Raw genomic sequence first — 25,796 nt, 5'->3', positions numbered from 1 at the left:
TAAAATATTCAATATGTATGTCAAAGAATCACATTTAGCCAAAATCTAATTTGCAACTTGGGCCTAAGTGTGTCTGTTTATACTCATGTATATTTAATGACTCCAAAAAGTAATTTTATTTTTGACTTCATTGTGGAAGACAACTATTTTTCTCATTATTTATTCCTCGTACATTGCACAGCACTCCAGTGGTGTAGGCTGTCAGTAGCTTAATCCTTCGATTCTTTGTTAAAGCTTTAATTCCAAGGATATGACATCACTGTTAATTTTTGTCCAACCCTAGTTGCGCAGGTAAGACGGTGATGACCTTGTCACACTGCTGCAGTCTATCATTCTTTGTCGCACTGATATAACTGAGTGGCTCACTTCAGGGGGGCTGGTATGGGACTGGCATCACATATCCCAGTTAGGCAAAACAAGTATCTTTCCCCAAGAAATCTAAACTTACTGAACTAGTTTAGATTTTATTACAATAATATAGCTTTGTGGTCACTTTTATGAATATAGCTTCTTTGAAGCAAACTGAATTTAAATTCTCAAACTGCCATGGTGGGATTTTAAGACTGGTTCTTTGGGCGTTAGTCCAGGGTTCTGGATTACTAGTCTGATAAGGTAATGACTATACTGCTGAATGCTCAGATGCTTTATAAATGAGTATTGTGGAATGGATGAAAGTGGTGCATGTTGAGTAACTCTCTAATTTATCCGTCCTGTGATGGAGCACTCAACAGTAGAAGCTTCATGTTTTAGCTAATCATTGGGATCCACCATATTTTACTGTTCTGTCGCAAAACATTACTGTAAAACCACACTGCAATGCTTCCATAACCAGTGTTTAGAACTAATTGATGCCGCATTTGCAGACTGTGTCAATTTAACATACAAATCACAAAGCTAAATACAAAATATGGGAGCCTAGTTTGCCCATCTAGTTGATCTCTCCATTAACAACTGGAACCTGCAAAAAGCCTCTTTGAATGTTTTGAGAGTTCATCTTCATTACCTTTCCTAGAAAATCATTAAATGTATTAATCGTTCTTTCCATGAAGAATAACTCTCTGATATTTTTTGTTCAAATTATTCATTCACAATTTGTGGGTGTTGCTGGCAAGGTCAGTGTTTATTCACCTTCCATAATTTACCTGGAACAGGTGTTGGTGAACCATCTGCTGCAGTTTGTGTGGTGAAGTCACTCACACAGTGTTGTTGGTACGGTGTTCCAGGATGTCTACCCAACCGCAGTGAAGGAAGATGGTATATTTTCAAGGCAGAATTGTGTGTGTCGTTGAGGGGAACTTTGTCAGGGATTGTGGTCTCACGTGCTTGCTGCCAATGTTCGTCTCAGGGATAAAGATTGCGGCGGGAATCTCCGACCCCCCACCAGGTCGGAGAATCGCCGGGGGTCGGCGTGAAAACCGCCCCCGCCATCCTCCGAATTCTCCGGCCCCCCAAAAATCACCCCGGCGTGAATCGCGCCTCCCGCCTCGGAGAATGGCGGGGACCGGCGCGACTCAATGGGCCCCAGGGCCGCCTGAAATCTCCTGGCCGCGATGGGCCGAAGTCCCGCCCGTTTAACAAGGGTCCCGCCGGCGTAAATCAAGTTTGGTCCCTACCGACGGGACCCAGCTCCGTGGGCGGCCTCCAGGGTCCTCGGGGGGGCTCGGGGCGATCTGGCCCTGGGGGGGTGCCCCCACGGTGGCCTGGCCCGTGATCGGGGCCCACCGATCCGCAGGCGGGCCTGTGCCGTGGGGGCACTCTATTCCTCCGCGTCAGCCTTGTACCGATCCGCGATGGCCGACGCAGAGATGAACCCCCCCCCCCCACGCATGCGCAAGGATGACGGCAGCAGACGCTGGCGCTCCCGCGCATGCGCCAACTTGTGCCGGCCGGCGGAGCCCCTTCGGCGTTGGTTGGCGTGGCGCCAAGCCCCTTCCCGCCGGCCTGTGCGGCGCAAATCACTCCGGCGCGGTCCTAGGCCCCGAAGGTGTGGAGGATTCGGCACCTTTGGGGCAGCTCGACGCCAGAGTGGTTCCCGCCAGGGTTTGCGCCGTTTTTTCCCGCCCCGACAATTTGCGCAGAATTCCGCCCCAAGGGTTTGGACGGTGCTGTCGAAGATCCCTGGGAAAATTGCTGCAGTGCATCTTGTACATAATACATCCCGCTGCCGCTGCGTGTGAGTGGTGGAGGAACTGAGGCCGGGATTCTCCGAAATCCCGGCCAAGTGTTGACGGCAGCATCAAAAGCGGCACGAGCGATGCCGGCGTCAACAGACCTCCAGGCCCAGTCATTCTCCCCTTCCTCGGGGCTAGAACAGCGCCGGAGTGCTGTGCACTGCTCCGGCGCCGAAAGCCGGCCCTACAAGGCCGGCACGGGTCCGCAGATGCGCGCCACATGCGTCTCCGCGCCGGCCCCCGGGCAACATGGTGGAGCCCTACAGGGGCCCGGCGCGGAGGAACATAGGGCCCCCCAAACCCCGGAATGAGCGCGCCCGCTGATCGGTTGCCCCCGATCGTGGGCCTGGCAATCGTGGAGGCCACCCCCGGAGTCGGCTCCCCCGCCCTCCCACCAGGACGGCCCCCGTAACTAGAACGGCGAGGTCCCGCCGGGTAGGACCATACGCGAATGACGCCGGCGGGCACTCTGCCTGTCAAGCGCAGCGAATCGTCGCGGGCCACCGGAAAATCGGCGGCGTTGCATGATTCACGCCCCCCCCCCCCCTCCCCCGGCGATTCTCCGACCCGGCACGGGCTCGGAGAATCCCGCCCTGAATGTTTAAGGTGGTTGATAGGGGTGCCAACCAATCCGGGTGCTCTGACTTGATTGGTATTGACCTTTTTGAGTGTTGTTCTAGCTGCACTCATCCAGATAAGTGAAGAGTATTCCATCACATTCCTGACTTGTTCTCTGTGGTGGTAGAAAGGCTTAGCATAGGCAGGGGATGAATCACTAACCACAGAATATCTCGCTTCTGACCTCTTAGCCACATAAATAACATACAGTTACGTTTATGGTCAATAGTGACTATCCAGGCTGCTGATGGGGAATTTGGTGGTGGAAATGTCACTGGATATCAAGGGAAGGTGATTGATGCTCCCATGGTCATTGCCTGAAAATCATGTGAGTCAAATGTTACTTGTAATCATCAGCCCAAGTATGGATGTTGTCCAGGTTTTATGTGTGCGAGGAAGGATGGCATGGTGGCACAGTGGTTAACACTGTTGCCTTACAACGCCAGGGACCCAGGTTCAACTCGTCTTGGGCGGTCGCTCCATGCGACATGGCGGACTCACACCGCGGACCAGCCCCGAAAATATAGGCCCCCCCAAGATCGCACACGCCCGTGGATCAGTGGCCCCAGATCATTAGCCTGTCCATCCATGAGGACCCTCCCGGTGAAGGATCTCCCCTCCCGCACTAGGGCGGCTGCGGAGGCTGTTCCCGACAGGCAAAACGTGGTTAGAAACAGGCTGTTGGGAACTCGGCCAGTTTTTGTCGGAGAATTGCCATGGGGGGCCTCTGTCAATGACCCCCTACCCGCGCCGCGTAGACTGTGTGCGCGTGCTTCGTGGATCATGGGAGTAGTGTCGGACCAGATTTCGGGGTTGACACCCATTCTCCGCCCCCGCGCCCGATCACGATTTTGATGCGGAGACTCAGAGAATCCCGCCCAATGTGTTCCACAAGCCATCCTGTTATGAAATGTTGCCTAAATTTATTTTCCTTTAAGCTGTGTCTCTTGGCCCTTGAACCCTTCACCTGACTATTGGGTGGCACGGTAGCACAGTGGTTAGCACTGTTGCTTCACAGCACCAGGGACCCGGGTTTGCTTTTCGGCTTGGGTCACTGTCTGTGCGGAGTCTGCACGTTCTCCCCGTGTCTGTGTGGGTTTCCTCCGGGTGCTCCGGTTTCCTCCCACAAGTCCTGAGAGATGTGCTTGTCAGGTTATTTGGACATTCCGAATTCTCCCTCTGTGTACCCGAACAGGTGCCGGAATGTGGTGACGAGGGGATTTTCACAGTAACTTCATTGCAGTGTTAATGTAAGCCTACTTGTGACAATAAAGATTATTATTATTATTATTGTTCAAGGGGCTGATCCCTCAAATGCTGCTTAATTATTATTGCCCAGTCCATTCTTTGAAGATTGTATTTGCACTACAAGACCTTTGCTATCCACAACTTGCAACTTACTATTAATACTTCAAAATGTTTAACAGTTAAAACCTATCTCTCAATCCCGGCGAAGGCAATGCTCACCAGCCAATCAACTCTCAGAGTGATCCTCTCGCTCTCTCTGTCGCTCTGTCTAACCCTGCCGAACACTCATTGGGGCGGATGTACACTGAGATACACTGGGTGGTATTCATCACGCAAACCACCTCATGTTTCACGGCGGCAGGATGTGGCCCACCATTGGCCAGTGGTGGGATCTTCTGGTTCTGCTGTTGTCAACAGGGTTTCCCGCTGAATGCACTCTTCGCCACTGGGAAACCCGCAACGGGGATGCGTCATTGGTGGGTCTGGAAGATCCCGCCAGTGTGAACGGCTGGAAGACTCTGGCCACTGTGCCTGGAATGGGGTCCAAACAGCTGACGTGAGGGGGTAGGGGGAAGAGAGAGTGTGTGAGGGGCTGGGGAGGGAGTGTGTGAGGGGCTGGGGAGGGAGAGAGTGTGCGAAGGAGTCAGGAGCAAGAGAATGGGTGAGGAGAGAGGGAATGTGTGAGGAGGTGGAGGAGAGAGTGTGTCCGGGGAGTGGGGGGGGGGGGGGGGGCACAGAGAGAGTATGTGAGGGGTGGGGGAGAAAGAGTGTGTGAGAGGTGGGGGGAGAATAGTATTTATCCATGATCAGAATCACAGCTCTATAGTTGATGAATCCAGTTTTTTAGAGCCTGATAGAAACGTGGGTTGACTGTATGAACTTCTGCTATATCAGATATTCTATTATCCACCGACAATTAAGATAAGTTTTTTAGCAATATGAAGGAACAGTATGGACATAATTCTCCCATTTTGAGAATGTGCAGTGGTGGGAGACTCCAGCAGTGCCTATCCCGCTGACCAGAATGGCAGGATACAGGGCCAGATTCAGCACTTGGAACCTCATTAATTATGCACAGGCAAGTTCCCCTCCAACTCTCCCTGTGGGCCAGCAGCTGATTTGCCCACCCACCCTCAGCTGGTGGGTTATAAGGTCCCGGTGCCATTTTGAAACTTTAGCCCGGCACACTCATATCACTCTCTCCAATTCACCTGTCTTCACCAGACCGTGCAGAATGGCAGCAACCCAGAAGCAAACGGCGAGTAGCCTCAAGAAGTAGGCCCCACCTGTTTTTAACCACCAGTGCCCCAGATAGAGGTCTTTATTCAAGGAGTCCAGGCCCACCGGCAGGTGCTGTACCCAACGGATGGCTCGAGAAAGCACATCAACCTCACCTCACTGGCCCGGGAGGCTGTTGCCCAGGAAGTGGCTGCCTCCCATTCGCGAAGCACCAGGAAGTGGATGGATCATCCCTCCTCTCCGCTAAGGTAAATCCTCGCTCAGCTCCCTCCACTCAGCATGGCATCACGTACTTAAACAGCTGCTCTCTTTACAGATCTGACACACACAGCCGTGGGAGACACTAGCGTGCTTCTGATCATGTGAAGGTTGCTCAGCCTGACTAGTCACGACCAAACTCACTCATTTACAGTCGAAGGTCTGGGCTTAATTTTATGAACCATACTGAAGCTTAATGAATAATATAATCCATATAGGTTTCAAGTTTTGAATAATCAGAGTATGTTTATTACATGCAGCATATCTAAATATGGCACAACCGATTCTAACTGTTCTTATGTGGCTGATAATAAAACTGATTTGTTCTCCATAGACTTCACTGAATGACCCCCCCCCCCCCCGGTTCCCTTAATCACGGTTATTAAACCCCCAAAATGATCGAAGGTTTGGTGGGGAAAGGCTAGGCGACTCCACAGGGTGTTGGGCTGTGTATTCTGCAGGCTGCGGATGAAACGTTCATCCTGGCATGCCCTCTTTGGTCAAAGTCCTCGGGGCCATAGCTACTCCTTGGGGTCCGCAAATTTCTTCGATCCTGGTTGTGGAGGGAGGGTGAGAGCGAGCCAGACACTGCTCTAATGTATTTAGTTTTTGTTTCACCCGCAGCTTGACCCCCTTTTTCCTTTCAGAGGTTGCTCCAGTTACACTGTTTGCTGCCTGGTCTACCCCGATGGTGAATAGAAACCCCAAATTGTATCGATAGGTCCCCTGGACAGAAAGCTTTGTCCGAATGTGGATTATTTTCCTGCATTTCCTCATCTTCACCTTCTGAGGGGGGGCTCCTCCTCCTCCTCCAGTTTGCCGTCTGGCATGGCTTGAACTCTCTGCATAGCCAGATTGTGAAGAGCGCAGCAAACTGCGATCATGCAGCAAACCCTCTTCAGTGCGCATTACAGAGAGCCACCTGAATGGTCCAGGCATCTGAATGGCACCTTCCTATGGTCTGCTGTATGAGGGAGCGCGTGGCGGCGTGAGCAGCATTGCAAATTTCCTCAGTTGGAGTCTGAGGGCGGCACAAACAGCAATTTTGTCGATAGGTACTCGATGCAATTCTGTCATTCTGCCGTTATAACGTCACGTGTCATCAATAAAACGCATTGTTGGTCTGCTGAATGTGCATTCTGGAATAACAATTTGATGAAACAAGACTTGGCTTGCACAGCAGTCTGTGAGAACCAAGTAACAGAAATTCTCCTGGGCAGGATTCTCCGAAATGGAGGCAGAGTGTTTGCGCCGTCGTGAACGCCGTCGAGGTTCATGACGGCGCGAAACGCCCCCTATCCCGACCGATTCAGGGCCCGATCTTGGGCTAGGAGCGGCGCCGCGTCATTTACGCGCGCCAGGCCTTGGCGCCGTGGAAAGGAGGTGCCGCATACATGACGCGGCCGGCGCCGCATAACTGGCGTCACCCGCGCATGCATGGTTGCCGTCCTCTCCGAGTCCGCCCCGCAAGAAGATGTCTAACGGATCTTGCGGGGCTACGGAAGAAAGGAGGTCCTCCTTCAGAGAAGCCGGCCCGACGATCGGTGGGCACCGATCGCGGGCCAGACCCCATTTGAGGCCCCCCCCCGGTGCAGGATCCCCCTCGCCCCCCCCGCAGGCCGCCCCCCCAGCGTTCCCGCGCTGTTCCCGCCGGCAGCGACCAGGTGTGGACAGCGTCAGGGGGAACCCATCGTTTTGGGCAGGCCGCTCGGCCCATCCGGGCTGGAGAATCGCGGGGGTACCGGTGAATCGCCATTTTGGCTGTCTCGGGCGATTCACTGTACCGCGCCGTGCAAAATGCGATTGTGCCGATCTGGCAGCTTCCGTGAATCGCGGGAGGGCGTCGGACCGGAGAATCGCGCCCCCTATTCCTCCCACAAACCCTCGCGGAACTGCAGTAGTCATTCTCCTGTTTGGCGGGGTGTGTTTAGCATCTGTTATTCTACGGGAATTTAGTGAGAACACTTCACAGTGTCACCAGACCAACTAGTTAATTTCTTCATCTTTAAATTGGGTTATGCAGAATGCAATGTATTCTAGGTGTATTGCTGGAGGATGGCAAGTTTGACCGATAGTAAAGGCATCAGAAGAGCCATGCTTAGTTTATGGGTGTGTGTTAAATTCCTCGTTCTAAGTGAATAATGAACCCTTTGCAAAGAACAAAGAAATGTACAGCACAGGAACAGGCCCTACGGCCCTCCAAGCCCGTGCCGACCATGCTGCCCGACTAAACTACAATCTTCTACACTTCCTGGGTCCGTATCCCTCTATTCCCATCCTGTTCATGTATTTGTCAAGATGCTCCTTAAATGTCACTATCGTCCCTGCTTCCACCACCTCCTCCGGTAGCGAGTTCCAGGCACCCACTACCCTCTGTGTAAAAAACTTGCCTCGTACATCTACTCTAAACCTTGCCCCTCTCACCTTAAACCTATGTCCCCTAGTAATTGACCCCTCTACCCTGGGGAAAAGCCTCTGACTATCCACTCTGTCTATGCCCCTCATAATTTTGTAGACCTCTATCAGGTCGCCCGTCAACCTCCGTCGTTCCAGTGAGAACAAACCGAGTTTATTCAACCTCATAGCTAATGCCCTCCATTTACCAGGCAACATTCTGGTAAATCTCTTCTGCACCCTCTCTAAAGCCTCCACATCCTTCTGGTAGTGTGGCGACCAGAATTGAACACTATACTCCAAGTGTGGCCTAACTAAGGTTCTATACAGCTGCAACATGACTTGCCAATTCTTATACTCAATGCCCCGGCCAATGAAGGCAAGCATGCTGTATGCCTTCTTGACTACCTTCTCCACCTGTGTTGCCCCTTTCAGTGACCTGTGGACCTGTACTCCTAGATCTCTCTGACTTTCAATACTCTTGAGGGTATTACTAAAGATTTATAGGAATTCCATTCGACATCATGCCAATTCAGAAATGTGGTTGGAAACACATTCGATAGATGAGATACTCAGAAATGAAATCTATATAGCTCTGAAGGGTAAGAACGAGGTGCTAAAATCAAGCCAAGAAAGATATTTGGTGACAGTTCAGAAAGGGTTAAGCAGACAAATCAAACAAATGGGGTCCGTGGAAAACTTTCTTTAAAAGTTTGATAAAACTGATGTTTTCTTAAAAAATAGTCTGATTCTTTTTCAAATAAAATGGATATAGGTTTACAAAGTATATATACACATAAACCTATGGATCTATTTCTAACTCTGCATGCCTTAGCTCGACCAACCCAAGTACTAATATATGTCAATAAAACTTCTTGAGTTTTGAAGGTCAGTCTTTCGGGGGAAAAAAGCAATCTGCTCGAGCATAATTACCTATCCTCATAACCAATAAACACCATGTGTAACAGAGCCAAGCTTTGACATATAAAACCGAAATACTGTGGGTGCTGGAAATTACAAATAAAAAGAGAAAATTGTGTACTGGAAATGCTCAGCAGGCCTGGAAGCAGATGCAGAGAGAGAAAAACAGAGTTTCAGGTCAATGACCTTATTCAGGTTCCAACAAAAGATCGACATCACAAAACATTGGGCTAAATTTTACAGGGGTGCAGGGGCATGCAAACACTTGGAAGAAATGTTGGTCCCAAGACACCTGACATTAAACCCTGCAGCCTGAGGGGAGAGTGGGATTTCATAGAATCATATTGAATCATAGAATTTACAGTGCAGAAGGAGGCCATTCGGCCCATCGAGTCTGCACCGGCCCTTGGAAAGAGAAGCCTACCCAAGCCCACACCTCCACCCTATCCCTGTAACCCAGTAACCCCATCCAACCCTTGTGGACACTAAGGGAAATTTAGCATGGCCAATCCACCTAACCTGCACATCTTTGGACTGTGGGAGGAAACAGGAGCACCCGGAAGAACCCCATGCAGACATGGGGAGAAAGTGCAACCTCCGCACAGACAGTGATCCAAGCCGGGAATCGAACCTGTGTTAACCACTGTGCCACCGTGCCTCCCACTGAAGAACATGATTTTTAGTTGTATTGAATTTATTGCAGCAGTCTCCCTCAGCTGAACAGCTTTAAATGGTCATCATAGAAGAGTTTGGAGAGAATAAAAGTGATTATGTTACCTTTGCAAACCATTCACAGCAGTGGTGAGTCATCAAATTGAGCAATTTAATTTACAATCCTTGCATTGGTTGAGCTATTTCCAGAAAAGTACTTTGATCTGATCCAAGCGTAAAGTATACACATTCCTGATTAATGTGAAACATATTATTATAAGGAGGATTCTATGCTGTGAAGGTGGAATGGAGAACATCTTCAGGCAGAGTTTGGATGTAAGTTCTATGTCATGTTACTCTTGAAATGGATGATCTGTACTATATGGCCATACAACTGATTGGAATTACAACCAGAAAGTGATTCTTCTATGAAATATTTTTGTTCCAAATTGCTTCGTTTTCTAACCTTCCTTCTTGGAGCACTCTAACTCCTGAACCAACATGTCCATTACAACTGTTACCATGTCTGGGAATCTGGACAATTTGGGCTCCCTTCCAACAGAAAGCTTACACAGCTACTGGTGCGCAGGTATTGATTATGCTTAGCAAGTAAACACGAAAAAGCATTTAACTGTTGTCATTATTAGTTGATAAAATTGGACTGTCTAAATCCAAAGTTCTGAAACTGTGGGTCTATGTTCACCATAAGGGGCAGGATTTAGCAGGCACATTAGCCGTGGCCGCTGATCCTGTAATGGCTGCTAATTCTTGCGAGAGGCCAAAAACAGGATTTGCGCCAGTGAGATTTCGGAACCCAATCTTCCCGGGCCCTCCCCGATGATGCTATCATGTTCGCGCCTAGGAAGGGCACGAACCTGATTGGCATGAATTTTAATCCATTATAATATATTTGGCATGATTAACATCGCATCTTCAGTCCTCATGGAATCCTCTCACACACCAGGAGTGATGTCAGGATGGTAGAAATTACTGCTGCTGTTTAAAAATAGGAACTAGGCGCCATGACCTCGGAGAGGGAGAAAGGAGGTGAGCACCACTGTCTCCACCTAGCATAAAAGAGTCAAATGGGACAGAGCATATAGAGTGAGGGTGGGTGGGTCTTGTGGGTGTCCGACGACGGGGGAGTGTCAGAGTTTCTGGGGGGGTTTCAGTGATGGGGGTCGTGGTTGGCGTTGGCAGTCCTGAGGTCTGCTGTCTGTTGTTTAAAAGTTCATAGACAGCTGTGTTACTCTTATGGCTGTGGCATGGGGCGGCTGCGAGCCACATGAGACAGAAGGCTACATGGTGCCTACCCTGGAAGGATGTAAAAACAATAAGATGTAGGAACAGAAGTAGGCCATTGAGCTCGTTGATTCTGCTCCGTGCAATGTGATCATGGCTGATCTGATATAATCTTCAACTTCACTTTCCTGCCTTATCCCCATAACCTTTGATTCCCTTACTGATTAAATTTCTGTCTATCACAGCCTAGAACATACTTAACGACCCAGCGTTGAAAGCTCTCTGTGGTAAAGAATTCCATAGATTCATTCCCCTCCAAGAGGATAAATTCCTCCTCATCTCTAACTTAAATAGGTAAGCTCTTTTGCTGAGATTATGCCCTCTGGTCCGAGACTCTTCCACAAGAGGAAACATCCTCTCAGCATCTACCCTGTCAAACCCCTGAGAATCCTATATGTCTCAATAAGGTCGCCTCTCAATCTTCTAAACTCAGATGAGTACAGGCCCAATCTGCTCAACCTCTACTCATAGAAAATCCTTAATACCTGGGATTAACCCAGAGAACCTTCTCTGGATGGCCTCCAATGCCATTATATTTTTCCTTCGATAAGGGGACAAAACTGTTCACAGTATTCCAGGTGCAGTCTAACTAGTTCCTTGTATAGTTTTAGCAGGACTTTTCTATTTTTATACTCCATTCTCTTACAAATAATGTCCAACATTCGATTTGCCTTCCTAATTACCTGCTGAACTTTCATGCTAGCTTTTTATGATTTATGCATGAGGACCCCCAAATCCCTCTGTGCTGCAGTTTTCTGCAGTCTTTCTACATTTAAATAACATTCAGCTCCTTTATTCCTCCTACCAATGTACTTAACTTCACATTTTCCTACATTATATTCCATCTGCCACGTTTTTGTCCACCCACCGAACCTGGGTCCTTGGCGCCATGCGGCAGCAGTGCTAACCACCGTCCAGTTGATCCTGCCCATTGCGGGTATGTGAGCTTATAAACCTCCTGTCAGAACCACTAGTGTTATAGAGAATAAGGGAGGGGAGAGTCAGACGGGAGCCAAAGGTGACTCTGACTGGGTGAGGGTATAGGCTGTGGCTTGTCCTATAATGGAGATGGGAGGTCACCTGAGCTGTGGGTGAGCAGCAGCTGCCGCATAAGGTCTGGGACTGGCTGCTTCCGTGTTCAAGAAGCCAATGGTTCCGTTAAGGGTACTGATGCTATCCTGCTCTGACACCGATCTGACGTTCTCTCTCTTTCTCATCCCTCAAGGTAACTGATTGCTATCAGAATGGAACCAGTGGAGCTCGCTATTCAACTGATTAAAGCACTGGAGGAGCACAGACTCCAGCAGCAACATGCAGTGGCACCCAGGGAAGACTCAGCGGCAGGAAACCAGGGGGCCCGCAGTTTAGGCTCAGGGGCCAGAGGCCCCTCCAGCCGTGCAGGAGGCAAGAAAGTGCTGAAGGAGATGGAGCGTGCACATGACCTGAGTGTTCTTCAGGGAGCTGTCAGACAATAAGTCAAGAAGACTCTGCCTCACCATGGAAGACTGTGCAATGCCTGTGCTATCTCCTAGCAGACCTAGCGCCAAGTGGCGGCGGAGGACAACCACTCCCTGTGGCCATGTAGGTCTTGGCAGTCCTCAGTTTTTATGTAATCGGGTCATTTCAGGGCTCCATGTGCCTGTGTAGCATCTTGCAGGCATCTGCCCATAAGTGCATCTGCGCAGTTATGGGTGCACACTATGCAAGGGGTGGGCTTTATTCATTTTGACCTGGACCAGGCACAGCAAGACGAGAGGGCAATGGGCTTCGACAACAGCTGGTCTGCCATGAGTGCAGGGAGCAATCGACTGCACCCATGTCATTCTTCACACCCCATGGCATCTGGGATGTCCCTTTATAAACAGGACGGGGTTCCAGTCCCTCAATGTGCAGTTGGTGTGTGACCACCAGATGTGATTCATACACGTAAGTGCATGTTTTCCAGGACACTTACATCCTTGGGCAGTCGCAGATCCGTGGCATTTTTCAGAGTCACCCCGGCTGCAGGGATGTCTTGTAAAGGACAAGGGATATCCCCTGACATCTTGGCTATTGATGCCAGTGCGGAGGCCAGACATGGAAGCAGAGACCCGGTACAACAGGTCTCACAGTGCCACCCTATCTGTGATAGAGCGTGAAGGGGGGGTTCAGCGATGATACCTCTTAAAACTGAATCGTTAGCATGCCACTAGAGTAGTTTTACTTAAGTTGTTTTATTAAGGATTGAGATGAATTACAGGACTGACTAATCATTATTAACCATTAAACATGTATTTTTAGGACACAGCAGTAATAAGTAATCAAATGGGATTTAGGATAGCTCACTTGACCAAAAGGACATTACTTCTGACATCTTGCCTTTGTGAAACAATTCAGGGTGCTGGTTCTGTTGTTCTGCTTCTCACAAACAGTCAGCAAGCTGCTGGGATTGTACGCAGCTGTAAGGATGAGGATCAATCACGTGCTGCTTGCGACTCTATTGGGTGAAGTTTAAACACTGCTTGCAATTCTATTGGATATGTTTAAAAGAAGCAGCTTCAGGGATTGGATCGCATTCAACTGCGGTGGGCTATTGATCTTTGAACGTTGTATAATTACTGTGTTCGGGTCTTTGTTCGGCAGAACAGGTCTTGGCCGATATCCAGTCTGTTCTCCGTGTACACGTAACAAGCTTGATTAAATAAGCCATCTTTGTCCATGTTGTCGTGTTTGTTCCCCTCTGTATTGAGTTCAGCCACAGGGAATAACCCCACGTGGAAGTTGACTCAATACACAGGTCTTGAAACCGCTCCTACAGAGCGGTGCATCGACCTCCTGAAAATATGCTTCTGCTGCCACGACAGGTCCAATGGGGCCCTTAAGTACAGAATCCAGAGGGTCTCCTGCATCATGATGGTCTGCTGTGCCCTTCCATAACCTGGTTCGGCATCAGGGCAATGACGATGAGGAAAACCTGGAGGAGCAGCACGTGTCCTCGGATGAGGAGGACATTCAGGACAGAGCTAAGAAAGAGCCTGCTGCGAATCCACAGGATGAAGGCCAGGTGGGGCAGGGGTGCACATAGGCGGAAGGGTAGGGACACTCTCATTGCCTCTTGTTACATAGGACCAGCATGTGCCTGACAGTGCAACAACTTCCCCCACACAACATTGTGACCCAGCTTCCCCATGAAGGCCGACCAACAAATCCGGTTAGGTTTATTGCAACCTCATTAGTGGGAGCTCTCATTGGCATGCACTCTGTGCCTGATCCAGAGACCTGACATCAGGAAGTGGGGTTGCTGAAAGCCACTCCCTTTCCCCAACCTTCACCAGCGAACCCTCCCTGCGACCTCCATCCCACCCTCACTCACCCATGTCCTGGGATCCACTGTTGCTCCTACTGCTGGGTCTCAGTGCATTACTGTCACTGCTCCCGGTGACATCTGCAATAGAGATCTGCAATCTGATTGGCTCGCAGTGCTCGGGGGGTGGGATTTCCACCCTCCAGGGCCCTTAATTGCTTGGGAGGCCCAACATGAGCCTGTTTGTATCAGGCCTCACCACTGGAAGTGATCATGGTTCAAGCTGTCTCTCCAACTATTGTGGGGTATATGTGGAGGGATTGCCCATGTTGCTGGAACCTATCTCTGCAAAGTCCTCCAGCGCCACAAGCTTGCGCACCTTCAATGTTGGCCTCTTGTGCAACCCTGATTTTAATCACTACAACATTGACTGCCATGTTTCAACAACCTAGGTCTGAATCCTATGTTCCAGAATTCAAGTAGTTGTTGTTGAGATACTCAACTTCCGCCATAGTTTCAATGGTGCAGCTGCATTTTATACTTGTCAATAGCATTGTTTTAATTTATGATCTGTTGCAAGTGATGATGGCAGAGTATAAAGCAAAAAACAGGTCACATTGATCTCGAATTTAAGCAAGAGATGGTGTTGGCAAGTATATTGGGCAGGCTAATGAATATACACACAGATGGTATGTTTGCAGCTAAACACGGGGTTGCAGTGGGTTGAGATGGTCAAATTGTTTATTTCTAAATTAACTTTTAATGTGTTTTCAGAGGGATAATTGTATGTTAATATCAGTGTCTATCTTTAGAAGAGGCCAAAGGGAGACAAATCCGATGAAGAATAATTTAAAAAACTAAACAAAACTCTACAAACTTGTAGCAACTGCAGCTCAGAATTGGAATTTAAACGTGTTTGTGAATTCTGCCACTCCCTAGCCACTGCACATCCTAATGTGGAGGTATCTCGAACAAACTGGACACATGAGGCTCCTATTCTTTACTCACATTGTGGAAGAATGTATCATAAGGCCACTGACAGGGCCAGGGCTTCAGGGATGGGGGGAGGAGGGACATGTGGGGACAGAGTCCGCAGTGCCAACAGTGGTCACCATGTAGCTCAGTGGACCTGGTTGGACACGGGATATGCACCATGATAACATGTCAGCCTCTCATCCCTTGCAGACAATGGATATTGGAATTCAACCAGCAATGGTGGCCTTTCTGCTAGTTGCTGCAGCGCTGGAGGATGCCCTATGGCTGTACGAGCTGGAGCTGCTCGAGGTGGAGGATGAAGCTGAGAGCGGGCCGCAGTGGAGCATGCCACAGAGGGACAGACGGCAGCTGCCCAGGTTGGAGAGCCAGCTGCCCAACAGGCCATGAAGGAGCAGGTGCCAAGAAGGTGCCACATGAGGATTTGTGTGTACCGGTACCGCCTGTCAATCAAGGACCCGTCGGACCGAGCATGTTGTCCAAGACTCTGGCTGAGCAGGGCATGCTTGGCAACACGGGGGTATGGGGGAGCACACCCACTCCCGGTGGCCATCAAGATGACGGTCGCCCTGAACATTTACACGACGGGGTCCTTCCAAGCGCCGAGTGGGGACCTGTCCGGGATCTCACAGACTTTGGTGCACAGGTGCATCTGCGCCGTCACAAAGGCCCTATATGCCGAGGCGGCTCAATACATCCACTTCAATGTGTACCAAGCCCATTAGGATGCCGGGCAGCGGGATTCACCACCATCGCCGGGATGCCCCAAGTCCAGGAGGTGATCGACGGGAAGCATGTCCCCGTACGAGGATCTGCAAATGACAGGACCTCTACACAAACCGAAAGGGGTTCTACTCGATGAACGTGCAGCTGATATGTGACCATCAGCTGTGCATCATTCACCCGGGCAGTGGAAACGACACCTGCATCCTGGCACACTCGACAATTCCTGACATGTTTGAGATGCCCCCCGCCCGCTGCTGGGTGTTTGACTCCTGGGTGACAGGGGTTATCCACTGCAGTCATGGCTGATGACGCCTATCCGGAGGCCACAGACCGAAGCGGAGACCCGCTACAACGATGTCCATGCAGCGACCAGGTCTACGATCGAGCGATGCTTCGATCTCCTGAAGATGCGGTTCAGGTGCCTGAACCGTTCTGGAGGGCCCTCCAGTATGATCCTGAGAGGCATCATGGTGGCCTGCTGTGTCCTCCAGCACATCGCGCAGTAGAGGGGTGACATGCTGGAGGAGGAGGAGGAATAACAGGCCTTGTCCGGCGAGGAGAATGTGAGGTGGAGGAGGATGGGCAGGACATGGGGCACAGGCAGGCATGGGAGGCCACACGACATGTGCGCCAGGACCAACACATACGGGATGCTTTGATCGTCTCCAAGTTCAATTATTTGTGGGGGTGGATGTGTGTGGGGTGGCTGGGGTGTGGGGGGGGGGGGGGTGGTGGAGGGGAGGCACTGGCCAGGAGCACGGATAGGGGCATGCATCCCACCCCCTCACTCCCCACCCCCCCCCCCCCCACCCCCCCCCCCCCCAGCCCCATCCAGCCCCTGCCTGCAATTCCCTCATGATACACACCTATCAGCGGTCTGGTCCATGGGATGGAGGATGATGATAACCCACTCTGTGATGATCTCTGGTGCTCCACATCATTTGACAATGTCTGACTCCTGCCCGCCGAAGCACTTTCCACCGTCCACCTGGGGGATCCCTGCATGCGAGCTAGCCATTTCATCACATGGTCCCATTGAATTCCTGGGATGGTGGTGGTGGGACAGTTGAGGGGGGGATGTGGATCCAAGGCCAGCCACAGGGTCCGCCCACTCCCCCCATCTCGAGCGGCCAGCCCAGACCAGCCCACCCCTCACACATATCGGAGAGAGCACCGAGGCAGGTTGTAACAGTGATAACAGGTGCTTAATGTGAACGATTATATACAGATTTGTGCCCTTGCCCCTATCACTAAACTGTGCCCTGCACCCGTGCTAACTTAACTGGTCTCTACTTCCTGGCCTTCGGGACCCTAATGCTAAGTCTAGGTGGTCCCCAGACAGTACAGTAGGAATGGAGGCGGCCTGCTGTGATTCCTGCCCTGCGACTTGAGTCCTAGTTGGTGGGCGTCCTCTGGGATGACCCAACCCGGATGGGCCCCATCACCTCCTCCCAACTCGGGGTGCCCGAGGCCCTTGGGCTACTCCATAGGACACCTGGCGCTGTCAGTCCTGGAGGTCTGCTCTGGTCTTGACTATTGTCCACCCGCTCAAAGCCATGGAGCAAAGGGAGTGGACCATCTCCATCTGGGACTGAGCCACCTCCCTCTGTGTCTGCGCCACATCAGCCAGTGCCTGGTGTGGGGGTGGTGTAGGGTGAGGGTGGTGTGGGGGTGAGGGTGATGTGGGGTGAGGGTGGTGTTGGGGAGGGGGTGTTGACATACTTGTCATGGGGAACTGCAACTAAACGGGGTCTCACTTCTTTGCTCGCGGCTGAGCTCCACCTTGGCAACCTTCCATTCCTCCAGGCCGCTGACCACATCCAGGGCCCTCTGCTCGGCCATGATGAGGGACTGTAGGCCCGGCGACCCCCCTCCTGACTTCTCCCGCTTCTAGCGGTTGTGTGCGGCCTTTTCCTGAGGGGGGGCGGAGGGGACAGAAAACAACAGTGTTAGACAGTCCGACTCATACAGCCCAGGGGGTGGGCAGCTGGTGGCCTCAGTGGCCAGGGCACCCACCCATGGCGGCCGGTAAGAGTGGTGGCACAGGGAGCAGGGTGAGGGGGTAGGGTTATGGGTGTGTAAGATGCAGGTTAGTGCACAGTGTTACTTACTCACCCTGGCCGCCCTGAGGACGTTGTGCAGTTTCTTCTGGCACTGCTGGCCCGTCCGGATTATGTTGCCCATGTGGCTGATCGCTTCTGCCACCTGCGCCCAGGCACGATGAATGGCGGTGGCGGCAACCTCCTTCCCGGGCCAGGGTACAGGGTCAACTGCCTCTCCTCCACCGCATCCAGGAGGGTCTCCAACTCGGCGTTGGTGAAGCATGGAATGCTCTCCTTGCTGCCATCTTGTGGGCTGGGGTGGTGTGTGTGGGGAGTGAAGTATGTATCTGCGGCTGCAGCTTGTCAGCCTCCTGAGTGTTAATCGCGAAACCGGTGAATTCAGCGCCATTGCTCATTAGAATCAATTGTGTTCCACGTGGTGCTGGTACTCGCACCTTAACAATAGCGGAATTGGTCCAGGTGCGGCACCAGTTTTGCTGTCGTGAAAGTCCACAAATTCTGTGTTGGCATTAACACTTAGTCTCAGAAACGGAGAATCCCGCCAATGAATTCTTTGCCATGTCCCTTCTGTTCATTCCCGTGGGTGTAATGGCATTAGTGGCAGCAGGTTTCAAACGTTTGCACAAGCCAAACACATACCTGTCTTCTCCTCAATTTCGCTATCGACTCCCGGCCACCAAAAATAGCTTCTGGCTATCTCCTTCATCCTTACTATCCCACAATGACAATCATGAAATTAGTTTGGGACACCTTTCCTTAACAATAGTGGAGTGGTGGATCCCATTCTCCAGCGGAGACAACTAACCTCTCCGAATAGTTCAAGACTTCGGGTAACATATGGCTTTGACTCTCGGTTTGCTCCTGTGGTCTTGCCATGAAGCACCATGTCCATAACTTCTGACAGGAGTGGATTATTTCTGGTATACTTCTTAACTTGTCCTTCGGTTGTAAGAGTGTTATTAACATTTTTAAAACAGAAAATATTACCACTCAAACTATTCATTGATGACTCTTCAGGTGAATGTAATCTAGAGAGTCCATCAGCGATCCCGTGGAGAATTAATTGATGATATTTTATCGTGTATGTATATACTGACAGCAGCAATGCCTATCTCTGCATCTGACTTGCTGCTGGAGATGGAATACCGGTGTGTGGCCCAAGTATCATTATCAGAGGTCGATAAGCCGTTAGTGAAGTAAATTTCTTTCCATATAGATATTGGTAAAAATGTTTAATTCCGAAAATGATATTGAATCTTCCTTCTCGATCTGTGCATTGTTCATTTTTGCTTTGTTCAAGGATCTTGATACAAATACTAATGGCTTCTCTTCACCATTGGGCATTATGTGAGAAACCACGGCTCCCACTGCATAAGGTGATGTGTCGCAAGTCAATTTTTGGTTACCTGCCCCAATAGACCATGTGCCAAATTTTATTTGGTAATGCTCCTGTGAATTTTACTACGTCAGATACAGGTTTTTGTTGTTAAACATGGCAATGAAATCTCAGTATTACAACTCCACATTTTGTGTGAAAACAGCTGCAGTCCTTTTCCACCCAGCAGTTAAACAATCTTCAGCCACCTGGCAACTTAAAACAGTCATTTAATTAACATTCTTGTCAGATGATATCTCAGGCAGCAGTGGCATCCCATGTTTCTGACCACCCTTTCCACAGAACTCTGTGGATTTTCCAAATGATTCTGTTACAGGGCAATCGCTTCTTATCTAGCAGCACATTAAAGATTTAATGCCACTATTCAAAGAAGTGGTGGCCCTCTGGTGTCCTGGCAATACTATTCCTTCAACCAATATTCCTAAAACAGTGCACCTAACCTTTCCTCTCATGACTGTTTGTGGGACCTTGCTGCATTTAAATTGGCGACTGAATTTCCCTATACGCTGAAGGTAAAGTCACCATAGTTCCAGATGACCATTGGCTGCTTTCCCCTTTGAGGGGGGGAGAGCTGACTGGTGGTGATTGAACCTGAGGGTCACCACACCTCAGGCGAGGGGCAAGGTTCAGAAGGCGGGATCTTAATAAATAACCTCAGCCGGTATGAGAATTGAACCTGCCCTGCTGGTTATTAACCACACTCCATTGGCTGTGAAATGCTTTGGGATATCCTGAAGTCATGAAAGGACTACATAAATGTCAGTTCCCTCTTTCCTTACCTCTCACTGTAACCAGATCTGTGCAATATTATTTCCTGGTACTGTGCCATTTAATGGCAGGATTGTTGCAATGTTTGGAGCCATAACTAGTTCTACTCCAGCTACCGATCTCTGTTGGAAGGTCACTACTGAAGTCTGCTGACAATTACGCAAGCTTTCCTAGGCAGGCAATAAAGTTTTTTTCTAAGAAGTTGGTGAGGACAGAATGTTCCTCCTAAAGAAATGCAATTTTCCCCATTTGAGTTTTGTGGTATTGATGATTATAACATTACCAAAATATTCTGAAAAATAGGTATTGATGAGGATGATTAATCCTATTGCCTTGTTAAATTGCTTACTTGTAGTTTCTTTTGCTTTAATCTTGTGACAATGTACTTGTAGTAAATTGTTTGGCATTCCTATCTATCTATGCAAACCATGTTGTGGATTAATCCTTCCAAGTACTTTAACTTTTTTACGACAGGGAGTTAATTTGTGAGAATGTGGCATGAACAGCAAAGATGATTGTTAGAAAAAGGCTCTCTTTCACACAAAAGTAAAAAAGGTCATGGTGCGATTCAGCGGACCAAAGTTTAAGTCCACTTCTAAGTGCAGTTGGCGGGTTGTTTCTTGGCAGCTGCAGTGCTGAAAATCACACCGTTATTCAACAGCACTTTTGTCATTTTATTTGGCCTTGGGGAGTTTCTCCCCGTCGAGGTTACACTCGGAGAGATTTCCTGTTGGCGAACTGATCTTGCTAGCAGCAATGGCTGCTCGCAGAACAGGGCACCAATTTGAACAGCAGCCTCAATCTTTCCTCCCTTTCAGCTCCCTTTCCCCACGCTTTATTGACCCCCCTCCCCTCACCCCACCCCACAACCATGTCAAGGCCGCTGGGAACACCCCCCCCCCCCCCCCACCCTCCACCTCCAATAGGCAAGGGTGGCACTGCCAAGGCATCAGGCTGGAAATGTCAAGGTGCCAAGGTGCCAGGGGGAGTGCCAGGGTACTACCCTTCCCTGACCACCCAGGGGCCTCTGAGATGGTATTATGCCCGGTCCATTTTTGTGTAGACCAGTACTAAACGACACTCTGGCGATGTCTCGCAGGCAGGGCCGTTGACTCCCGGGCGCTGGGTGAATCCGTTGTCCGGATATTAAATATGCAGATCTGCATCTCACCCAGCAAGGGCAAGATCCAAATCATGCTGGGCAGAGAGAGTCAAGTGACTCGCCATCGGCCCAGCGCGGAGCCCGATTTGGGGCTCTCGGGCATTCACCCATTATGCCCGGATCCGTGTCAGGCGGAACGGGATCGTTGAATCATGCCCCATATCTCGTTTTTAATCTGAATGAATTGTTTTAACAGTGAGACTCAGCCCGAGTCACCCTCTATGTAGAGCGGTTAGGTACTCAAGCATTTTAATCTGGTTCACTCTTTTATCATGTCCCACAACTTAAATAGGAGGAAAAACTGGAATTACAATAACTTTCCATGATTATTTGCTTCAGTAAAGTTCAGTTCAATCATTTTAAAAGTGGAAGCGCCAACAACCAGACTGGCAGTGTAGTAAAACAAATAAATATTTGGACGATCCCAGCAGCCCCTAGCTTGGCAGTTCATCATTTCCTTCTTCCCACCCACAGGTCAGAGCTTTCAGTGCAGGATACCAGGTGCAGCAGCCTGCTTGACATTTAAAACAATATTGATATGGGGAGAGATTTGGCAGGTTTCACTCTGTACTTACGCGCTTACATTTATCCTGCAACCTGCCGTATTTTGATATTTTCATTAAGTCACAAGGTCATAAAATATCCTTATTTATATTGTTATAAGGATGCGTTTCTGAAAAAGAAAAACAGATTCAACTTCTAATGCTTTATTCTGTATAGACTTCACTACCGTTATCAAATCTCCTTTCAACCTGTTCTTCTCTTAGGGGAACAGACCTTACTTCTCCGATCTATCTACGGAACTGAAGTGCCCCATCCCTGCAATCACTCCGGTGAATCTTTTCTGCACTCTCTCTCATGCCTTCTCATTCTTCTTAAAGTGTGGTGCCCAGAACCCCCAACTCCCCATGAGACCCCCAGCCCTTCCTCCTTCCCCCTCCCCTCTCAACTCCCCAACCACTCCCTCATATCCACCTTCCCACAACTGTGAACTATGCGATGCCCTCTCTGTGTCTCCTCAGGAAAAGCTCTCCCATAATCGTCGGGAGAGGGCCCAGGCTAGTAGAGGGGTGCCAGACCTACGAATCCTCACCTCCTTCGACGAGCAGGCCCTGGAGATGATTGGTGTGGCCGAGGACAGATCGGTCACCCACGCAGAGGCTGGAGAATACAGCAGAGGTGAGGGACCACTGAGCTCCACCCAGAAGACCTGTCAACTGTGAGTAGTGATTGACTCACTGACTGACCCATCCCTCCCACTGACCACATGTCCATTCTCCCACAGGTCCTCCAGCCGACAACCTGGCCCATCCTGGGAGGCACGCTCTCCTGACTCCGAGCAGTACACCTTGGCTGAGAGCTCCGAGGATGCAGCCGTAGTCACGGTACCGCTGTCATCCCCACTCTCCACCAGTGCAAATACACACACCTTGGTGGGGCATGTTAGTGGAAAGGCTTCTGGAACACAATCTAGTGAGCAGCACATCGCTGATGATGCACATCAGGTGGAGGCAGGACTCTCCAGGCGAGGCAGCAGTGGGAGGGCTGCTGGATCCCAGGACCCAGCTGGCTCCCAGCTTGATGCTGAGCCTGTGGTATAGAGAGACTCGGAGCTGATGGAGATGATACGGACCAACCTGGGCTTTCAGAGGGAGATGTCAGCATCACTCCAGCAGATCCATAGCCACTTGAAGGAGCCCCAGAGGCTAGGCGTGCAGGAGATGGCGCTGGCAATGAATGGCACCAAGGCCAACACTTCCAGGGTGGCCACCAAGTGGAGAGCCTGGTGCAAGGCGTCGCATAGTTGGTGACCGCCATTGCTGAGGATCTCGGCAGAATGCCCAACTCACGGGGGGTTGTGACCCAGTAGCAGGCTGACCTTAATGAGGTTCTGCGGGACATGTACCGCTCTCAGATGGGCATGGCCGAGGCGCTGCAGAGCTTGTCCCAGTCACCGGTGGGCATTGCCGAGGTGCTGCAGAGCATGACCCAGTCACTGAGGAGCATCGGCGAGGGGGTCGACATATTGGTGCAGCCCATGGGGAACCGCCAGGTCTGGCAGAGCCAGATGATGCAGGGGCAGCCGGGGCTCGAACCTACTGCCCCACCATCCCAAGGTGGACCCCAGGGCTGTAAGGGCATTGATCGGGAGGAGGGGGTGCCAGGTGCCAAGCTGGACCTATCCCATGGACTGGGGATGTTGGCCACCAGCCCTCCCAAGTTCCACCCTCTGATGAGGCCATGTGTCACAGTCAGCACACGGGACAGGGTGGCATGTCTGCGCATGTGCCGCCGACAAGTGATCCAGGGCCCTCTGGCCCCAGAACCCCCAGAGGACATCTGCAAAGGGCATCGAAGGCCACGGGACAAGGTAAGCAACTGGCTGCCTGCACCTCTGATGTGCATCCTGGGGAAACACTAAGACGTAGCGGTCGAGCTAGAAAGACCAAGCATGTTGTGATTCACTGAGGGCACCGGGGGAGGGAGGGAGTGGGTGGGGAGGTAGGTAGGGGGTGGGATGGGGGGGGGGTTGGAGGAAGCACCATCGTGAGTGGGGTTTGTACAACACATTAAACACTTTTTCGCAAAACCATTATGATGCCTCTATCACTTCCTTCCTCAATGCGGCCCGACCGATGGACCCTTTGTCCATCTCTCCAGGCATTTCCCACAAACCCCCCCATGCTAGCCCACCCCTGCAGAGGGATCTCCATTCCCGCTAAGCACTGGGCTGGCAAGCCCAGCACCCCCGGCCTCGTTGCCTGTGAGCAAAGATGGTTACTCACCTCCTCGGCTCCCCACAGAAGCCCTTCCGCCAGGTTCACGTTTGTAAAAAGGAGTACTAATCGGCGCCAGCATGAGCACTTGCTGGGGAGGACACCGAATCATGGGAGGCCATTGGATATGGGGTGGCTCCCGTTAATTGTATGAAAATGGGGCTTTAGTGGTGATAATTGGTTTCTCGCCACGCTATGGCGAGATCTTGATTTCGCCTACGGGAGCGGGCCGGTTGCATCGCAAACTGTTTGGCACGGATCTCGTTTTTTGCCTCTCCGGCTATTCACCGGCCTCGATACGTTTGAGCGACAGTGCAATGAGGCTGGAGAATTGCGCCCTATGTTTCTTTTTATTCGCATGAGGATTTTTAAAAAACCAATCGTCGTTATTTTGATGCTTTGCAAAGACTTGTTATCAATCACACAGAGCAAGGTGTAATTTAAAAGCAGAACACTGCATATGCTAGAAATACGAACATACAAACATGCAAACCTCTGTCCTGTAAGGGTGACCCCTAATTTTAAAACAGTGCCCCCTCGTTCTGATCTGACACACAAGAGGAAACACCTTTTCCACATCCACTTTGACAAGCCCGTTCAGGATCTTATATACTTCAATCAAGCCACCCCTCACTCTTCTAAACTCCAGTAGAAACAAGCCCAGTCTGCCTAACCTTTCCACATAAGGCAACCCGCCCATTTCAGATATCAATCTTGTGAACCGCCTCTGAACGGTCTCCAATGCATTTACGTCCTTCCTTAAATAAGGAGGCCAAAGCATACATAGAACATAGAACATACAGTGCAGAAGGAGGCCATTCGGCCCATCGAGTCTGCACCGACTCATTTAAGCCCTCACTTCCATCCTATTCCTGTAACTCAATCACCCCTCCAAACCTTTTTGGACACTAAGGGCAATTTAGCTTGGCCAATCCACCTAACCTGCACGTCTTTGGACTGTGGGGGGAACCCGGAGCACCCGGAGGAAACCCACGCAGAAAAGCAGCACACAGTATTCAAGATTTGGGGCTGGATTCTCCACTGGCAGTGGAATTTTCTTCTCCCGCTACATGTTAATGGAATTTCCCTTTGAAGCCATCCACACCGCCGGGAAACCTGGGGGCGGGGTGCGCTGCCTCGTAAACAGAGGATCCCTGGTCCCACCAATGCCTTGTGGCTGCCGCCTCACAAAACAATATGCGAACACAAAGGAAAGGACACAGAATCGGAAAGTGGTAGAAGCATTGATTAGTTTGCAGCTGAAGTGACTGAAAAAAATTCTCACGTCATTGTTAAGAACGAGAAAATGTAATCACGCTGAGCCCTTCTTGTTATTTTGCATTTGATTTCCCTGAATTAATATTTCAAGCAATGATATTTTTGATCACACAAAAAGGTGTCAATAACCATCAGTTCTCATAACCCAGGATGTTCCATTGAAAATTAAAATGTGGTTATTTGTGCTTTTCTTATGCACTCCTGATGCACAACCTGCTGTGGCTGCCTAAAAGTATATTACTTTTGAAATATAATAATCTATTATGAGATATTTTCCCTCTCAAAGATGCATACGATTTACAACAGAAGCAAATAATTATTTCGAAACAGTAATTCTGGAAGGATTATTGTGCCCTTTGAAGCCTTGTCAATCAGCAGGAAGCATTGGTTTTCAGCACAGAACCTAGTGTGCAGTAATTGCAGAGTGTTTATATATAATTAACCTTTTTGTAGTCCAGTTTGATTGCAGCTCAACATTAGCACCTCTGATGAGCAATTAGTAATTCACGTGGGCTGACATGATGTTCCAGTTGGTATTTGAAGAATGA

At 50.2% G+C, this 25,796-nt stretch overlaps 1 long non-coding RNA gene across 1 annotated transcript in view; it reads left to right on the top strand.

Moving 5' to 3' along the window:
- Positions 1–13,496, top strand: part of LOC140427284 (uncharacterized) — a 49,563-nt gene extending 36,067 nt beyond the window's left edge. The window contains exon 2 of the long non-coding RNA XR_011948438.1: positions 12,028–13,496. This is a non-coding gene — a long non-coding RNA (uncharacterized lncRNA). The remainder of the gene's footprint in view (positions 1–12,027) is intronic.
- Positions 13,497–25,796: the final 12,300 nt, after the last annotated feature.

This window comes from Scyliorhinus torazame, chromosome 7 (assembly GCF_047496885.1).
Source record: "Scyliorhinus torazame isolate Kashiwa2021f chromosome 7, sScyTor2.1, whole genome shotgun sequence".
Lineage (NCBI taxonomy): Eukaryota > Metazoa > Chordata > Chondrichthyes > Carcharhiniformes > Scyliorhinidae > Scyliorhinus > Scyliorhinus torazame.
Note: the sequence above shows the minus strand (reverse complement) of the source record. Positions and strands in the feature narration are given on the sequence as shown.